This window comes from Bufo bufo, chromosome 5 (genome assembly GCF_905171765.1).
Source record: "Bufo bufo chromosome 5, aBufBuf1.1, whole genome shotgun sequence".
Lineage (NCBI taxonomy): Eukaryota > Metazoa > Chordata > Amphibia > Anura > Bufonidae > Bufo > Bufo bufo.
In genome coordinates, this window is record NC_053393.1 from 444,526,437 (window position 1) to 444,544,553 (window position 18,117).

Genomic DNA, 18,117 nt, shown 5'->3' on the forward strand with positions numbered 1-18,117 from the left:
TGGGGTTTGTTACCTCCATCTTAATCAACATTGCACAGTAATAGGCCGAACTGCATGTAACTATATCATATTTAGGTCCAAAAGTCTGTGCTGATCAATTACCCCAAATTTCTTTATAATGGACAGACCTTTTTTTTTTTAATCCTTGTCTTTTTGTTCTTGTACAGAGCTCCAAATCTGCATGAACATGGGAAGGATAAAATTTAGAGGCTAACCTCTTGTCTGCTGGAAGCTGCCACTAGAGGGAGCATGGGAGCTTACTGCATACAGTACAGAATTTAACATTATGCAGTTAAGGTCTCACCCCCCTCTAGTGGAGGCTGGAAGTAGCTGGAATGTTGTCCAGTATTTTAAATCTGGGGATTTGGGGCTCGGTATCAGGAAACTAACTGATCGCTATGAAGATATAGTAAGATATTAAATAGTAAGATATAAAAATTTACACTTTAAGCACCACTCACATGGTTTTAAAGTATTTATTAGGATGATAATTTTTTAATGCAGCCTATGCTATATTAGAAATAAAAATACTTGTACCTCAAAATTGGATCTTTTGATCTTACAATAACTTATATAAAGAGAGAACAGGAAAAAAAAAATGGCAATTTGAGACCACTGGCATGAACCCTGAAAATGATGTCTGCATAAGTAGCAGTGACATACAGAGGTATGTGCTGTGTGTTCCATGTTTCTCCATGAGTTTTGCTTGCGTTAGGAAATGCTTGAGTGCTGCAGACGCTTTAATAGTAACCTCAGGGCCTAGCACAATTACAAGATATCTTATGTCCACAGTGTATGAAGGTTGTGACCCGTGAGCAGCATATGTCTGGCTTGGCTAGCAGTATGATTCATCTGGGAGGCTATCTGTGGCGGGTCATGCCCAGGGAAGGTAGTGTGCAGTGACATTTTAGATTAAGAAATATTCAATAAGTGTGAGGATCACTGCACAGAACAAGTTATACACATCTCAGATCTTTATTGCATCCTGTGCACAGTGGTCGAGGGATGTTCACCTCTTTAGCATATGAGATTTGAGTGGTCCTGCTCTAATATATTGCTATGATGTTACTACGGCCACTTTTGCTGGAATAGCACCATATGTATGGAGCATATATATTTATATGCTCTATAATTGTGTCTTTATGATAAGTTATCTACAGTATATGCACATTAATCCTAATAAACTCAGTGTATCTTCATGATTCCCTCATCCATGAGTTTCTGTTCCCGTTAAGCACTGTGTTCCTAACAGCAATGGACTCAGCCATTAGGGGGTTATTAATTGCCCAATATTGCTTCATTACTGATTCAATGATAGCGGAGGATTCAGGTCTATGGTCACAATATGCTCAGCAGTTCTCATTAATGTTCATTCATTTAGTGTCTGCTGCTTTTTACATTGTGGTTTCGATGGTTCATTCTGGTTTTAGATGTACAGTAAGGTACAGTGTAGGCAATATATGGGTTTAGATCATACGGTGGTGACAACTACTTGAAAGATCTCTAAAGCATTGTTAGCCGATATATTTGAGAACAAGAACTCCTGGGAGCTATACTAAAAAGGTTGTGCCCTTAGACAACCCCTTTCTATTAGAAGGGTCCCATGATAAGAAGCTAAGGTGGCATGGTGTCTCACTGCTGGAAACCTCAGCAGGGCATCCATCAATGGTCAATTCCTCTGCACAAAGGCGGATTGGCCATAGACCTTACAGGGAAATTTCCTGGTGGGCCGATGCCTAGGAGGGCCACCTAAGCCTGGCCAGCAGCCCCTGGTGCCATCTTCAATTCATCTGTATCAACGTCCTCAGGACAGCGATACAGTTGAATACTGTGGCGCAAGTGACAGTATTTTGTGCTGCACTGTGGCATTTGGTTCAGTTGGGGCAGTATATTGCTCTGCACTATGGTATTGCTGGCCCTGCCAACGTTTGGAATCCCTGACTAATTATGTTGCCCCACCTTCTGTCAATTTGGAGCCGCCTGCAACATGGGGCCACTTTTACCTTTATTTCCAGGGCCACTTTTAGTTCCCAGTCCACCCCTGCCTCTGCAGCACCAGCCCAGGGTTAATGAAAATGATTTAATCTATTTAACCCCTTAAGGACTGAGCCCTATTTCACCTTAAGGACTTGGCCATTTTTTGCAAATCTGACCAGTGTCACTTTAAGTGCTGATAACTTTAAAACGCTTTGACTTATCTAGGCCATTCTGTTTTTTTCGTCACATATTGTACTTCATGACACTGGTAAAATGAAGTAAAAAAAAATCATTTTTATTTATAAAAAAATACCAAATTTACCAAACATTTGTAAAAAATTGCAAATTTCCAAGTTTCAATTTCTCTACTTTTATAATACATAGTAATACCTCCAAAAATAGTTATTACTTTACATTCCCCATATGTCTACTTCATGTTTGGATCATTTTGGGAATGATATTACATTTTTTGGGGATGTTACAAGACTTAGAAGTTTAGAAGCAAATCTCGAAATTTTTCAGAAATTTTCAAAAACCCAATTTTTAGGGACCAGTTCAGGTCTGAAGTCACTTTGCGAGGCTTACATAATAAAAACCACCCAAAAATGATCCCATTCTAGAAATGACACCCCTCAAGGTATTCAAAACTGATTTTACAAATGTCGTAAACCCTTTAGGTGTTCCACAAGAATTAATGGAAAATAGAGATACAATTTCAAAATTTCACTTTTTTGGCAGATTTTCCATTTTAATAATTTTTTCCAGTTACAAAGCAGGGGTTAACAGCCAAACCAAACTGAATATTTATGGCCCTGATTCTGTAGTTTACAGAAACACCCCATATGTGGTCGTAAACCGCTGTACGGGCACACGGCAGGGTGCAGAAGGAAAGGAATGCCATACGGTTTTTAGAAGGCAGGTTTTGCTGGAATGTTTTTTTTGACACCATGTCCCATTTGAAGCCCCCCTGATGCACCCCTAGAGTAGAAACTCCATAAAAGTGACCCCATCTAAGAAACTACACCCCTCAAGGTATTTAAAACAGATTTTACAAATGTTGTTAACCCTTTAGGTGTTCCACAAGAGTTATTGGCAAATGGAGATGAAATTTCAGAATTAAATTTTTTTGGCAAATTTTCCATTTTAATCCATTTTTCCCAGTAACAAAGCTTAAAATTTATGGCTCTGATTCAGTAGTTTACAAAAACACACCATATGTGGTCGTAAACCGATGTACGGGCACATGGCAGGGCGCAGAAGGAAAGGAATGCCATTCGGTTTTTGGAAGGCAGATTTTGCTGGACAGTTTTTTTGACACCATGTCCCATTTGAAGCCCCCCTGATGCACCCCTAGAGTAGAAACTCCAAAAAAGTGACCCCATTTTAGAAACTACGGGATAGGGTGGCAGTTTTGTTGGTACTAGTTTAGGGTACATATGATTTTTGGTTGCTCTATATTACACTTTTTGTGAGGCAAGGCAACAAGAAATAGCTGTTTTGGCACCGTTTTTATTTTTTGTTATTTTAAAAATTCATCTGACAGGTTAGATCATGTGATATTTTTATAGACCAGGTTGTCACGGATGCGGCGATACCTAATATGTATACTTTTTTTTATTTATGTAAGTTTTACACAATGATTTCATTTTTGAAGCAAAAGAAAACATGTTTTAGTGTTTCCATAGTCTGAGAGACATAATTTTTTCAGTTTTTGGGTGATTACTTTGGGTAGGGTATGATTTTTGCGGGATGAGATGAAGGTTTTATTGGCACTATTTTGGGGTGCATATGACTTTTTGATCTCTTGCTATTACACTTTTTGTCATGTAAGGTGACAAAAAATGGTTTATTTAGCACAGTTTTTATTTTTTATTTTTTACGGTGTTCATCTGAGGGATTAGATCATGTGATATTGTTATAGAGCCGGTCGATATGGACGCGGCGATACCTAATATGTATACTTTTTTTTATTTATGTAAGTTTTACATAATAATATAATTTTTGAAACAAAAAAAATGATGTTTTAGTGTCTCCATATTTTGAGACATAGTTTTTTTATTTTTTGGGGCGATTGTCTTAGGTAGGGGCTAAATTTTTGCGGGATGAGGTGACGGTTAGATTGGTACTATTTTGGTGGGCAAACGACTTTTTGATCGCTTGCTGTTGTACTTTTTGTGATGTAAGGTGACAAAAAAATTGTTTATTTAGCACAGTTTTAATTTTTTATTTTTTACGGTGTTCATCTGAGGGGTTAGGTCATGGGATATGTTTATAGAGCAGGTCGATACGGACGCGGCGATACCTAATATGTATACTTTTTTTTTCCCTATTTTTTACCATTTTTTTTAACTTTATTTGGGGAAAATGAAGTTTTTGTTTATTTTTACTTGAAACTTTTAATTTTTTGGGGGGGAAAACTTTATTTTTTCAACTTTTATTTTACTTATTTTTTTGTCCCACTTTGGGACTTCAACTTTTGGGGGTCTAATCCCTTTTACAATGCATTCCAATACTTTTGGAATTACTCATACAGCTTCCGGCCTGTGAGATCCAGGGGGCTGGATCTCACAGGCTCGTCACCGGAAGGCAGCTCGATGCCTTCCTTAGACATGGTTTCAATAATCTGGGGACTATAGTTCCTGTTTCTGGCCTTTTCTCTAATTTTTATTAAAATATAACTTTTATTTCTCTTTAATTAAACAATATAGCCACAAAAAAACATATACATTTAAAAACTCTATATGGGGGGCAATTAGTGGGGAGCTATAGGTTTAACACCCACTGCTTGTCTTGTGGGTAAGCTGAGATCTGTTAGTAGCTCCTTACCCCCCTGAAGAAGCCGCATCTCGCGGTGAAACATGTCGGGGGAGCTACATCAATAGCTTTTAAATGTGTATGGCAGGGCAAAAGAATGATTACGGAACGGCGATCTGCAGACGCCGTATAGATACTTTATTATAGGGGTAGCTAATAGGTATAAGTGTGGGCGGTAGGAGCCGCTACGAGTGTTAAAACATTGCACTTGGTTAAATAAAGCACTTTAGGTAGGGCAATAACCCCAAAACCGATAGCTGCAAGGTGTCTGATGTCGGCTGACATTACAGACAAGCACCACGCAATTCCTTGCAGGAGATAATATAGATCTCAGCTTACCCACAAGACAAGCAGTGGGTGTCAAACCTATAGCTCCCCACTAATTGCCCTCCATATAGAGTTTTTAAATGTATATGTTTTTTTTGTGGCTATATTGTTTAATTAAAGAGAAATAAAAGTTATATTTTAATAAAAATTAGAGAAAAGGCCAGAAACAGGAACTATAGTCCCCAGACTATTGAAACCATACTCTTGACCTCCTGGGTCCAGTGGATCATTTGTAAATATTATACTTCCTTAGACATTACGCTGCCTTCCATGCCATCGGGTCCCCCCTACAGCCGCATGGGGACCCGATGGCACCGCCGCCCGCTGCCCGCCTGATAAGGTAAAAGCCGCAAACCGCAGGTCTACCCCCCCCCCCGCGTTGTGACAGGATGCCCGCTGAATGATTTCAGCGGACATCCTGTTGCGATTAACCCCCGCCACGCCGCAATCGCGATTTAAAGTTAGGACGTACCGGTACTCCCTGAGTCCTTAAGGACTCGGGAAACAGGGCTTAGCGGTACGCTCTATGTCCTTAAGGGGTTAAAGAGCATTTGGCAGCAGGATCAACCCTATTAATCCAGGTATACTGTCTGGCAGAGTGGATCCTGCTGATTAAAATGATACCTGTCTTGTGAAAATTTATTGTGGTATTCCCAAGAAAAGAGACTTTTATTGCTTATGCCAGTGAGGGCCTCAGTGCACTGAGGGGCGTGGTCAGCACTGGAAAGCAGAGGAGCAGAGAGAAGCTAGGCTCCACCCCTCAGTGCACTGAAGCTCTGACTTGCATCAATAATAAACACCTTTTTTCTCAGGAATGCTGCTACCGATTTTCACAAGACTGCCATTATTTTAATCAGCAGGTTCAACCTTACCAGAGAGTATGCTGGGTTGATCCTGCTGACATATGCTATTTAAATAAATGGGCTGTTACAGTGTAAGCATTAAGGTTCATAAAATCAGAATATTCTATGGAAATGTTTTTCAAAGGTTTCTATGCATTGTAGATACATCTTTGTGTTTAGGGCCCAGTCAGATGACCGTATATTTCTGTCTGCATCCGTTCCGCAATTTTGCGGATTGGATGCGGACCCATTCATTTAAATGGGGCTTCAAAAGATGCAGACAGCACACTGTTCCGTGGCCCTGCAAAAAAGATAGAACATGTCCTATTCTTGCCTGCATTTGCGGACAAGAATATGCATTTATATCATGGAGAAGGATGTCCTATTTCGTGAAATGCAGAAGGCACGTGGCCGGTATCCATGTTTTGCAGATCTACAATTTGCAGTTTGCAGAAATAGATATGGTCCTGTGAATGAGGCCTGAATATGAGGAAATGTTTAATATAATGTGATTTTTGACATTGCTCTCTGTATGAATGAGTTATAACTCTGATGAAAGAGCAGGACAGTGACACAGATGGCCCTTGCCCCGTGTGAGAACTACATTCCCAGAATACAGGTGCAGTACCCCAGTAGGACTACTGCAAAGGCTTACCTAAAGTCAAAATAGTTACTGCAATGTTAATGAGTTAAAGGTTGTGATTTATGTGTTCTATGTGTACCTAATAGCAATGTACAAATAACCAAAGAGTTAACAATTTAGCAGACTGTTTAGGCTTCCAGGGTGATAAACTGGGTCCGCCCCTTGGTTAGTTAGTCTGAGGGAGTCTAGTCTGAGGAAAACTACAGGAAGAGACTGAAGCTACCAAAGGGACAACTCTTCTATCAGAGTACCCTTGAAGGAAAGATACCAGACCTTTTAGAAGGTCCAGAACATAACAGGCAGTGCAAGGTTTAGACAGTAAGGTATTTGCTCGTTTATGGCATTAGAGACTTTGCTGCTGTGGAAAGGATTATTGCCTCGAGCAGTTACCACACTTTGAAACATACTGTCTATCCCTGTCTAAAGATCTGCACCCCTCAACCCTGGAATTGCAGAAAGGGTTAACAAGAACCTAATCACATGCATGTGGTTGTCTTGGAGATACTGCAAAATGTCCTTATAGAGAGAGGGAGAGAGACAGGGAGTACCACAACCTCCATTATTGTTGCTGCCTATGCAACGTTATTGGGAGAAAGACTACACTGTGATATTTTTTGGAACTGTGCCCTTTACAGCTGTATGTACTACTACTCCCATCTTCAATTCAGTAAAGAATTTATTGCCCCTGTTTATTGACTCCACCATCCATCAGCCTCTGCAGCTGACCTTCTGCCTTGCACCCAGGGGTGCACCTAGCTTTTCTGCTGCCTGAGGCGAAAACTGAAACAGCGCCCCCCAATGCCAATTTCTTAACCTAACCCCTTTGCCACAATGAAAGCGCTCATTGCCCATGGCCCTTCTGCTGCCCCCCTCTTGCCCCTATCTGGTGCTGCCTGAGGCGATTGCCTCACCTGGCCTCATTGGAGGTGCACCCCTGCTTGCACCCTGCCAACTATCCACCATCAAGGACACCCCAACTACTACCACCAGGCAGGTGCTCCAGTACCAAGGTGTTCTCCTGAGGGAAGAACGAGAGTGCCCTCCAGTCACTGCACGGTCCCAGGATGTGCCAGAGAGGGAAATTGCCACTGTGAGTACTACCACCACCATCCTAGCCACTACCACTCCTTCCATCCTTCACTGTACAGCCTGCCAAAAATAACAGCTTTCCTCTTCTGGTAACATCTTCAGGGTTATCTAGGGGATCAGGATTTACATCTGATGTCCTATACTGTAACAAAGTTTGTCCCCATTGAAACAAACCTCTCCATCTTTTATGACCATTGCAAAAACATTACCATAAAATAGGTTTTCCATATAAAGAGAGCTACATGATATAAATAATTTAAGGGGAAGTGATATGGAGCTGCAGGTTTGTGGGAAAAATACTGCAAATGACGCAAATATTCGCAAACGATACAGATGTTTCTACGATCCTGTCTTGGTAAAGTTCACTGTGCTTGGTCACATACTCATTCACTGAGGGGCTCTGAGATGACAGAGAAGTGCTGCGAAGCTGCTCGCTCTCCACTGAGAGGGTTAACATACAGGGCAATCCAGGCTGGGAGTCTACGAATTTGGCCAATAATCCATTCTTCTCTCCAGACCCTTGGGATTGCGTGTTGTGGGAAACAGCACATCCAAAGCATCTGCTTACTGCTAGGTGAAAACCGTCACATACCGATTTTGTATGTTTGCACCATAGTCCATATTACACTATGTTCTCTTGTGAAGCCTTACAGAACTAAAGCTATTTAAACTATCGACCAACAGGTCTAAATGACTATGAAAAGAGCGTGTCACTGGTTTTGGACATATCTTTCTTTGGAAATAGAGTCTGGACATTTTAAAAGGACATGGACAGCATACGTACATGCAGTATAATATCTCCAAGAAGAACTTGGGGGGCAGTAATATTTAGACTGGCAGACGCCTGAAACCATATAGAATCTGTAGGCTAGCAGATATTACAATTATGTCCAGATCTTCTCGCTATGTATGTTGACCCAGATCTGCAACGTACAAAAGAAAATGTTTCAGAGGACGGCTAGAAATGAATGACTATGGCAGGGGTCTGCAACCTGCAGCACTCCAGATGTTGTGACAATTCCCAGCATGCTCTATTCACTTCTATGGGAGTTCTGAGAAGAGCAGAGCAAGTATGTATGCTGGGAGTTGTAGTTTTGTAGCAGTGGCGGATGTTGCCTACCCCTGGACTATGGGGCTCATCCTATGTGAAGTTGGAAGGGGTTTTTATGGGATAGTTTCCCACTGCCCCCTGTTCTATGCTGCCATTTCCTTTACTTAAATTGATACTTTTCATAGAAATAACAGGAGAGAAAGATTCTGAATGCTAAAACACCACAAAAGCCAGAGTAGTCCCCCACCTGCTCCTGCATCTAGACAATGACCCTAGTCAAGCAATAAGTGATAATCAGAAATGTGGCCGTTTCCATAACCGACCCAGGACCGGAGGATTGTGAGAAATCAAAGCCTAATCCATTACAAATCAATCAAATCAATGCAAATGATATTATATATGTGAACTAGAAGCCATGTGTAACGATCACGTACACACACACACAGGGGGGGAGGGAAGTGACCACTGCGCTCCACCCTTACCCCTGGCCCTGCCTACTTGCCTCGCGAGTCCTAATGACAGGGGACAACTGGACGGCAATCCCTAACTTGGAATAAGTGCAGGGATGACAGACAGACGAACAACAGGACGTGAACGGACCGAGTCAATACCAGGAAAGCTACAAAGTACAAAGGATTAAGCAAAGAATGGTCAGGAGAAGCCGGGGTCAAATACCAGGAGAGCAGAGAAGTACAAGAGGAGTCCTAAGAGAGTAGTCAGGTGGGAGCCGAGGTCACAATACCAGGACGGATGCGCAGTACAGGAGGATCAGGCAAAAGGATGGTCAAGGAACAGGATCAGGTAAGTATTCAGCAGTCCAACAGATAGCCAGGAACCTAGAAATTAACAGGCAACCTGTAGCCAGCAGGCTGCCTGTATTTATAGTGGGGAGTGAGGGTCATGTGACGTGGCCAGCGTCACATGACCGACAGACCAACCAGTCGAGCACCGAGTGATCAGCTCGGCGCTCAAGGCAGACTTAGGAGCAGGGAGCCACCCAGCTAGTAAAGCCGCCCTGGGAATGAGGTCAAACACAGATCCTCATTCCCAAAGCTAAGCAACAGGTCTGCGGGCGATGGGGGACCGAGTGCACCTTCGGAACCCCGTGACACCATGAATGACATCAATGTCCAGGATATGAACCCACGGTCCCTCAGAAGGTGGCTCACTGTATAGGTGACTGTCAGGCCGTAGCCCTATTAAAATAATCGCATGTCCTTGAGGTATGTAGACTCACTATAACCACACGGTATGTCACTGGAAGTGTCAATAGGCATATATTAACCCATAACAACACATAAGTAACCCCCTCATGTATTTAGCCATAAGTAACATAACTAACCATAACCAATCAAGCAATAAGTGTGGACCCTTACCCAAACCAGGTACATAAAGGGGGGAAATTTATAAAAACTGGTATAAAGGAAAAATAGCTTAGGCTACTTTCACACTCGCGTTTTTGGCGCATCCGTCATGGATCTGCAATTACAATAGTACAACCGCATGCATCCGTCATGAACGGATCAGTTTGTATTATCTGTAACATAGCCAAGACGTATTCGTCATGAAAGTCAATGGGAGACAAATCCGTTTTCTATTGTGCCAGATTGTGTCAGAGAAAATGTTTGGCTCAGTTTCATCAAGCGGACAGCAAAACGCTGCAGTCAGCGTTTTGGTGTCCGCTAGTGTTGATCGAGCACCAAAGTGCACAATGGAAGTCAATGGGAGAACCAGAGCATTAAACCAGGCACCCCCTGCTCTGAAGAGGGAAGGGTGTCTGGTTCATAGGAAAAGGTCAGAAATTAATGAAAACACCACTGAAATGGTTCAGGAACAGCATGGGGAGGATGTCTGGATGCATCTTGGACTCCCAGGTCGTTGCTGGGAACGATGTTGTCCGAGTAGTACGCCACTTTTACAGACTGACAATAATACGCACAAAACCGAAGATAAAATCGATTTTAGAGGAAAAATTGTTAGGAAACATTCTTTCCTGTATATTTACATGTATATAAAGTGCAAGTGCTGCTAAAAATTACAAGGAAGAGGCACTCCGATACAACCTGTACATCACATAAAGGAGGGCCTCATTCACATTGTGGTACAATTGTTCAGGTAGTGCGACTTCTACACTCATAAAGCCTATGCACTAAGGGAAAGGACTGCCAAATATTACAAGGAACCAGCACTACAATACACCCTTTATTACACATAAAGGAGGGCATCATACACAGCCTTGAAAAATTATGATTGATGGACTGCTGGTTACCCTCTAAAACATTAGGAGCAAGGGCCTGCTGGTGAACCTCTAAAAAACATTAGGGGCGAGGGCCTGCTGCTGATCTGACCATCTAAAACATTAGGGGTGAGGGCCTGCTGCTGATCTGACCATCTAAAACATTAGGGGCGAGGGCCTGCTGCTGATCTGACAATCTAAAACATTAGGAGCAAGGGCCTGCTGGTGAACCTCTAAAAAACATTAGGAGCATGGGCCTGCTGCTTATCTGACCATCTAAAACATTAGGAGCATGGGCCTGCTGCTGATCTGACCATCTAAAACATTAGGGGTGAGGGTCTGCTGCTGATCTGACAATCTAAAACATTAGGGGTGAGGGTCTGCTGCTGAGCTGACCCTCTAAAACATTAGGGGCGAGGGCCTGCTGATGACCCTCTAAAACAGGGGTACTCAACTTGCGGACCGCGGTCCAAATATGGACCGCAGCCGCCAGTTGTCCGGACCCCGGCAATCCTTCAGAGCGCTCCTCCTCTCCTGCACACTGTACCGTGCAGGAGGAGGAGCTTACCGGCGCACTTCCTCCTGTCCTAGAGCACAGTGAGACAGGGCTCCCTCCACATGTAGCGCTCCTCCTCTCCTGCACACTCTGGTACGTACAGGAGGAGGAGCTTACGGCGCACTTCCTCCTTCCCAGGGGCGCAGTGAGAGACGGCTCCCTCCACATGCAGGCACCAGCGCTTTCTCCCGCTGTGCGCTCACAGGTCCCTCCTCCCCTGCAGCAGCGGCAACATGTAAGGGAACTTCATGCTCCAAAGGACACTTACGGGCTGCTGGAGAGGGGAGGGACATCACCACTGCCACCAATGAAATAAATGTCACATTTGGGAAGGAAGGGGGGCGTGGAGAGGGCTACAGAGAGGCGGGAACACGTCACTGACTGCAGGAAAGGACTCCAGTCAGTGTCGTGTTCCCATCTCTCCTGGGCCATCTTCTTTAGGTAACCTGATTAAATAAAGTGATTAAGCCCCATCAACCCATGATAGTTTTGTTCCGCATCCAATTCCCATTATTGGGGCATTGGATGCGGACCCCTTAGTTTCAATGGATCGGAAAAAGATGCAGACAGCACACAGTGTGCTGTCTCCATCTCTTGTGGCCCCATTGTATTTAAGGGGCCGCATCCAATCCCCCAATAATGGGAATTGGATGCGGAACAAAACTATCATATGTCTGTTCTGTGGCTTGGGTTGCCACCTGGCCAGTAGTTCACCAGCAAGGCTGGTATTTTAGTTCCCTTGCCGGTGCCAGAATTTTCCTGTAAGGACTGTTAGGGTACTTTCACACTTGCGGCAGGACGGATCCGACAGGCTGTTCACCCTGTCAGATCCGTCTTTCCACTATTTCGCCGGACTGCCACTCCCCATTGACTATAGCGGGAGTGGAGCTACAGCGCAGCATGGCAGTGCACGGCGTGAGGCCACCAGACGAAAAAGTCGGACATGTAGTACTTTTAGTCTGACGGCCTCTCACCGTGCTGCACCGTAGCTCTGCCCCCATCCCCATTATAGTCGATGGGCACAGAGCAGCGGCATGGCGAAGTAGTGGCAAGATGGATCTGACGGGGTGAGCAGCCTGTCGGATCCGTCCTGCTGCAAGTGTGAAAGTACCCTTACTAATGAGCGCTTCCATCATGGAACGCCCATTAGTACAGCCTTTACCTCCACCGCTACTTGTGCTAGTAAAAAAATAAATAAAAATACGGTACCTCCACCTCCATTTGCTCACGCTGTAGAGAACACTCCCTGCTGACTAGAAGCTCAAGACAGGACCTACAAGACGTCATCACGTTGGAGCACCGGTCCTGAGCTTGCAGTCAGCAGCGAATGTTCACCGCAGCCAGGTGAATGCTAATTATTATTATTATTTTTTTTGCAAAAGCAGAGAAGGGGGGCACTAATGGGGGCATTACTCTTACTGGGGGCACTAATGGGGACATTATTCTTACTGGGGGCATTATTCTTACTGGCCACTAATGTGGCCATTACTAATTCTGGGACTTACCCGGGGCGCTCCACTATAACTTTAGAGCGCCCCACGCGCATGGATCACATGATCGCATGGCATCTTTACTGTTGGCGTTCAGCTCGGACCTTCACCTGACTGCAGACCCAGGTATGTGGACCTTTAATAAAACTAGTTGAGTACCCCTGCTCTAAAACATTAGAGGTGAGGGTCTGCTGCTGATCTGACCACCTAAAACATTAGGGGTGAGGGTCTGCTGCTGATCTGACCATCTAAAACATTAGGGGTGAGGGTCTGCTGCTGATCTGACCATCTAAAACATCAGGGGTGAGGGTCTGCTGTTGAGCTGACCCTCTAAATCATTAGGGGTGAGGGCAGCCTAATAAGCATATTGATATGATGGAGGAGGAGGAGGACAAAAAAAAAAAAAAGGAAGATTGAACCATATACCCTTTTTTGTGGTGGAAGGGGTGCATGGAAATACAGTGTATTCAATACACCATAAAAGCCACATTTAGAGTGCCTTTATGTTCAGCCGCTTTTCTCTGGTGGAGTAGAGAAGTCAGGGGCAATCCAGGCCTTGTTCATTTTGATAAGAGTCAACCTGTCAGCATTTTCAGTTGACAGTCGGATGCGCTTATCAGTTATTATGCCCCCAGCAGTACTAAATACCCGCTCTGACAAAACGCTGGCTGTAGGGCATGCCACCTCCAAGGCGTAGAGCGCCAGTTCGTGCCACGTGTCCAGCTTGAATACCCAATAGTTGTAAGGCACAGAGGGATCACTGAGGACGCTGACACGGTCTGCAACATACTCCACTATCTTCCAAAACTTTTCCCTCCTTGTGACACTAGGTCACGCATCAGGGTGAGGGTGCTGGCGGAGTGTCATGAAACTGTCCCAGGCTGTGGAGAGTGTTGCCCTGCCTCTGTTGGAACTGCTGTGTGTTCCCCTCGCCTCCCCTCTTTGGTTGCCCAAGAAACTACGTACTCTGCCGCCAGCGTTGTCAGATGGAAATTTTTGGAGCAATTTATCCACAAGGACCTTCTGGTATTGCACCATTTTGCTAGTCCTTTCCACCACAAGAATGAGAGATGAGAGGTTCTCTTTGTAGCGGGGGTCGAGAAGGGTGAACAACCAGTAATCGGTGTTAGCCAAAATGTGTATAATGTGAGGGTCATGGGAAAGGCAGCATAACATAAAGTCAGTGTGCCAGAGTCCCAACAGACAAGACTTTGCTGTCCTCATCAGGAGGATGACACTCAATCTCCTCATCCTCTTCCTCCTCTTCGGCCCATTCACGCTGAACAGATGGAATAAACCTGCTATGGGTACTACCGTCTCCTGCTCCTCCTCCTCATCATCATCCAATTCGCGCTGAGAAGACGAACTGAGGGTGGTCTGGCTATCACCCTGTGTACTGTCTTCCCCCATTTCCACCTCTTCCACATGCAAAGCGTCCGCCTTTATTGTGAGCAGCGATCGCTTCAGTAGACGCAGAAGTGGGATGGTTACGCTGATAATAGCAGCACCGCCGCTCACCATCTGTGTTGATTCCTCAAAGTTGCGTAAAACCTCACAGAGGTCAGACATCCATGCCAACTCGTCGCTTGTGAAGAGTGGAAGCTGACTGGAAAGGCAACAACCATGTTGCAGCTGGTATTCCACTACTGTCCTCTGCTGCTCACAAAGCCTGGCCAACTGTCACGGATGGTGTACAGGAAACAAGACAATACCATATAAACAATGTCTCTCTGGATCCACAACTAAGGAACAAAGGGAGACCCCTGCAATAGACCTCCCGCTCTCCCTCACTGCTCAGCCTATGCGAACACCCCAAAGGTGGATGGCCGCATATCCACGTACCTCGGCTATCTATTACCTGAAGACCCTACAATAGTGAAGGGACACGACCACCGGCTCCCTACACTGACACGGAGGGAGTCAGGGTCACCTGGATCCAGAAAAGACAAAATCATAAATACATAAACAGCACTTATCTTGCAGACGAATGACGACTGACAACAGGGAACTGGGAACTGGGAATTGGGAACTGGGAACAGCATGCACACACACTCCAGGAAGTTGTATCAGCCGCACACTACTGCATTATGGGGAGGAACTTAAAGGGTAGCGATCAGTCTAACTGCATGACAGCTGAGATAGACTAACGAGATGAGAAACTAAACCAAAACAAAGAAATTCAAGGAGGAGGATCTGAGAAGCTCCTGTGAGCGCTTCTCAGCTGTCTGGCTGTGACAGTACCCCTCCCTCTAGGAGTGGACTCCGGACACTCAGGGCCCACCTTCTCAGGATGGGACCTATGGAAAGCCCTGATGAGACGAGAGGCCTTAATGTCCGTTACTGGGACCCACATCCTCTCCTCAGGACCATAACCCTCCCAATGAACGAGGTACTGGAGGGAACCGCGGACAAGACGAGAATCCACAATCCTAGAGACCTGAAATTCTCAAAATGGCCCTCAGGGGTATTGAAAGCCGTCTTCCATTCGTCTCCTTCTCTGACCCTAACCAGGTTGTATGCCCCTCTTAGGTCTAATTTGGAAAAGACTTTAGCCCCAACAACCTGGTTAAACAGGTCCGGGATCAGAGGAAGCGGATAAGGATCACGAATAGTGATACTGTTCAGCTCCCTGAAATCCAGACAAGGTCTTAAAGAACCATCTTTTTTCTTAACAAAGAAAAAACCAGCTGCAACAGGTGACTTCGAGGGTCGTATGTGTCCTTTTCTCAGACTCTCAGAGATATAAGCCCGCATAGCGACCCTCTCAGGTTGGGAGAGATTGTATAAACGAGATTTAGGCAGCTTGGCGCCTGGGATGAGATTAATAGGGCAATCATACTCCCTGTGCGGAGGCAAACCCTGAACTCCACTCTCAGAGAAGACATCCAAAAATTCAGAGAGGAAAGGTGGTACAGTCTTAGTAGAAACCTCAGAAACAGATGTTATGAGGCAATTCTCTCTGCAAAAGTTACTCCAACCATTTATTTGCCTCGCTTGCCAATCAATGGTGGGGTTATGTTTAGTGAGCCAGGGTAGCCCCAACACTAGAGGAGTAGGCAAACCGCTAAGGACGAAACATGACACATCCTCAACATGAGCATCACTCACAATTAAACGGATATTGTGAACTATGCCCTTTAATGATTTCTGAGAAAGTGGAGCTGAATCAATAGCAAAAACAGGAATATCCTTTCCTAAAGTGCATACCTGGAAACCATGAGTTATTGCAAATTGATTATCAATGAGGTTGACAGCTGCTCCACTATCCACAAAAATCTCACAAAAAAGGCTCTTGCTCTCTAGCGCCACCCTAGCAGGCAGGACAAAACGGGAACTACAAGCAAACGGAAAACCTTCAATTTCCACCTCAACCCTGCCAATAGTAACAGACGGAACATTTTTAAAAGATTTTTTCCTTTTTGTCTCTTTATTACTCCCAGAAAACTGCCTGAATCTCCTAGAGGGACAAACATTTGCCAGATGATTTATACCTCCACAACAAAAACAAACCCTCCCCTGCGAGCTGAATCTTCTATTGTCAGAGGCAATCAACCCCAGCTGCATGGACTCCTGCTCAGAAGGGGCTGACAGCGACTGAGACCCCTGTGCACAGAATGAGACCGCTGCACTGTCCCGGGACTGAGTATGACAGGAAGGAGAGATCTCTCCTCTCTCTCTAAGACGCCTGTCAATACGAACAGCCTGAGACATAGCAGAATCCAAGGAGGTAGGTCTTTCATGAAAGGCAAATGCATCTTTCAATCCCTCTGAAAGACCATAGCAAAATTGACTTCGGAGTGCAGCATCATTCCAACCCGTATCTGCTGCCCATCTCCGAAATTCTGAACAGTATATCTCTGCGGATTGTTTACCCTGGCATAACAGACGTAGTCTAGACTCAGCCAGAGCAATACGATCCGGATCATCATATATCTGACCCAGGGCTAAAAAGAATTCATCCACTGAACGAAGGGGCCGTGCCCCCTCCGGCAGCGAAAAGGCCCAGGACTGAGCGTTACCCCTGAGCAGCGATATAATGATCCCCACCCTCCGTTCTTCATCACCAGAAGAATGGGGAAGAAGGCGAAAATGGAGTTTGCAAGCCTCTCTAAAACGCACAAAATTCTCACTACCCCCGGAGAACGTATCCGGGAGCGAGATCTTAGGCTCAGCACAAACTCCATGAACGCAAGCTGAACCGGTCACTTGAAACTGAGAAAAAGTCTTACGGAGATCAGCTACCTCCAAAGAAAGACCCTGAAAGCGTTCAGCCAAAAGTGAAACCGGATCCATGCTTGAGACGGTTTTGGCGGCTGATAATGTCACGGATGGTGTACAGGAAACAAGACAATACCATATAAACAATGTCTCTCTGGATCCACAACTAAGGAACAAAGGGAGACCCCTGCAATAGACCTGCCGCTCTCCCTCACTGCTCAGCCTATGCGAACACCCCAAAGGTGGATGGCCGCATATCCACGTACCTCGGCTATCTATTACCTGAAGACCCTACAATAGTGAAGGGACACGACCACCGGCTCCCTACACTGACACGGAGGGAGTCAGGGTCACCTGGATCCAGAAAAGACAAAATCATAAATACATAAACAGCACTTATCTTGCAGACAAATGACGACTGACGACTGGGAACAGGGAACTGGGAACTGGGAACTGGGAACAGCATGCACACACACTCCAGGAAGTTGTATCAGCCGCACACTACTGCATTATGGGGAGGAACTTAAAGGGTAGTGATCAGTCTAACTGCATGACAGCTGAGATAGACTAACGAGATGAGAAACTAAACCAAAACAAAGAAATTCAAGGAGGAGGATCTGAGAAGCTCCTGTGAGCGCTTCTCAGCTGTCTGGCTGTGACACCAACATGTGCTCACTGCTCACGTCGCTGAACAGTCGGTGAGCTGGCAATTGCAAACGCTGCTGCAGCGTTGCCAGACCGGTGCCAGCTGTAGATTACTTTCGGAAATGGGCACACACGCGGCGCACCTTCACCAGTAGCTCAGGAAACTTGGGGTAGTTTTTGAGACACCGCTGAACCACTAAGTTGAACACGTGGGCTAGGCATGGTATGT

General features: G+C 45.1%; 1 protein-coding gene across 1 annotated transcript in view; it reads left to right on the forward strand.

Moving 5' to 3' along the window:
• The window catches only part of SKAP2 (src kinase associated phosphoprotein 2), a 317,931-nt gene that overhangs the window by 117,790 nt on the left and 182,024 nt on the right, over positions 1-18,117 (forward strand). The gene's annotated exons all lie outside the window — the stretch shown is intronic.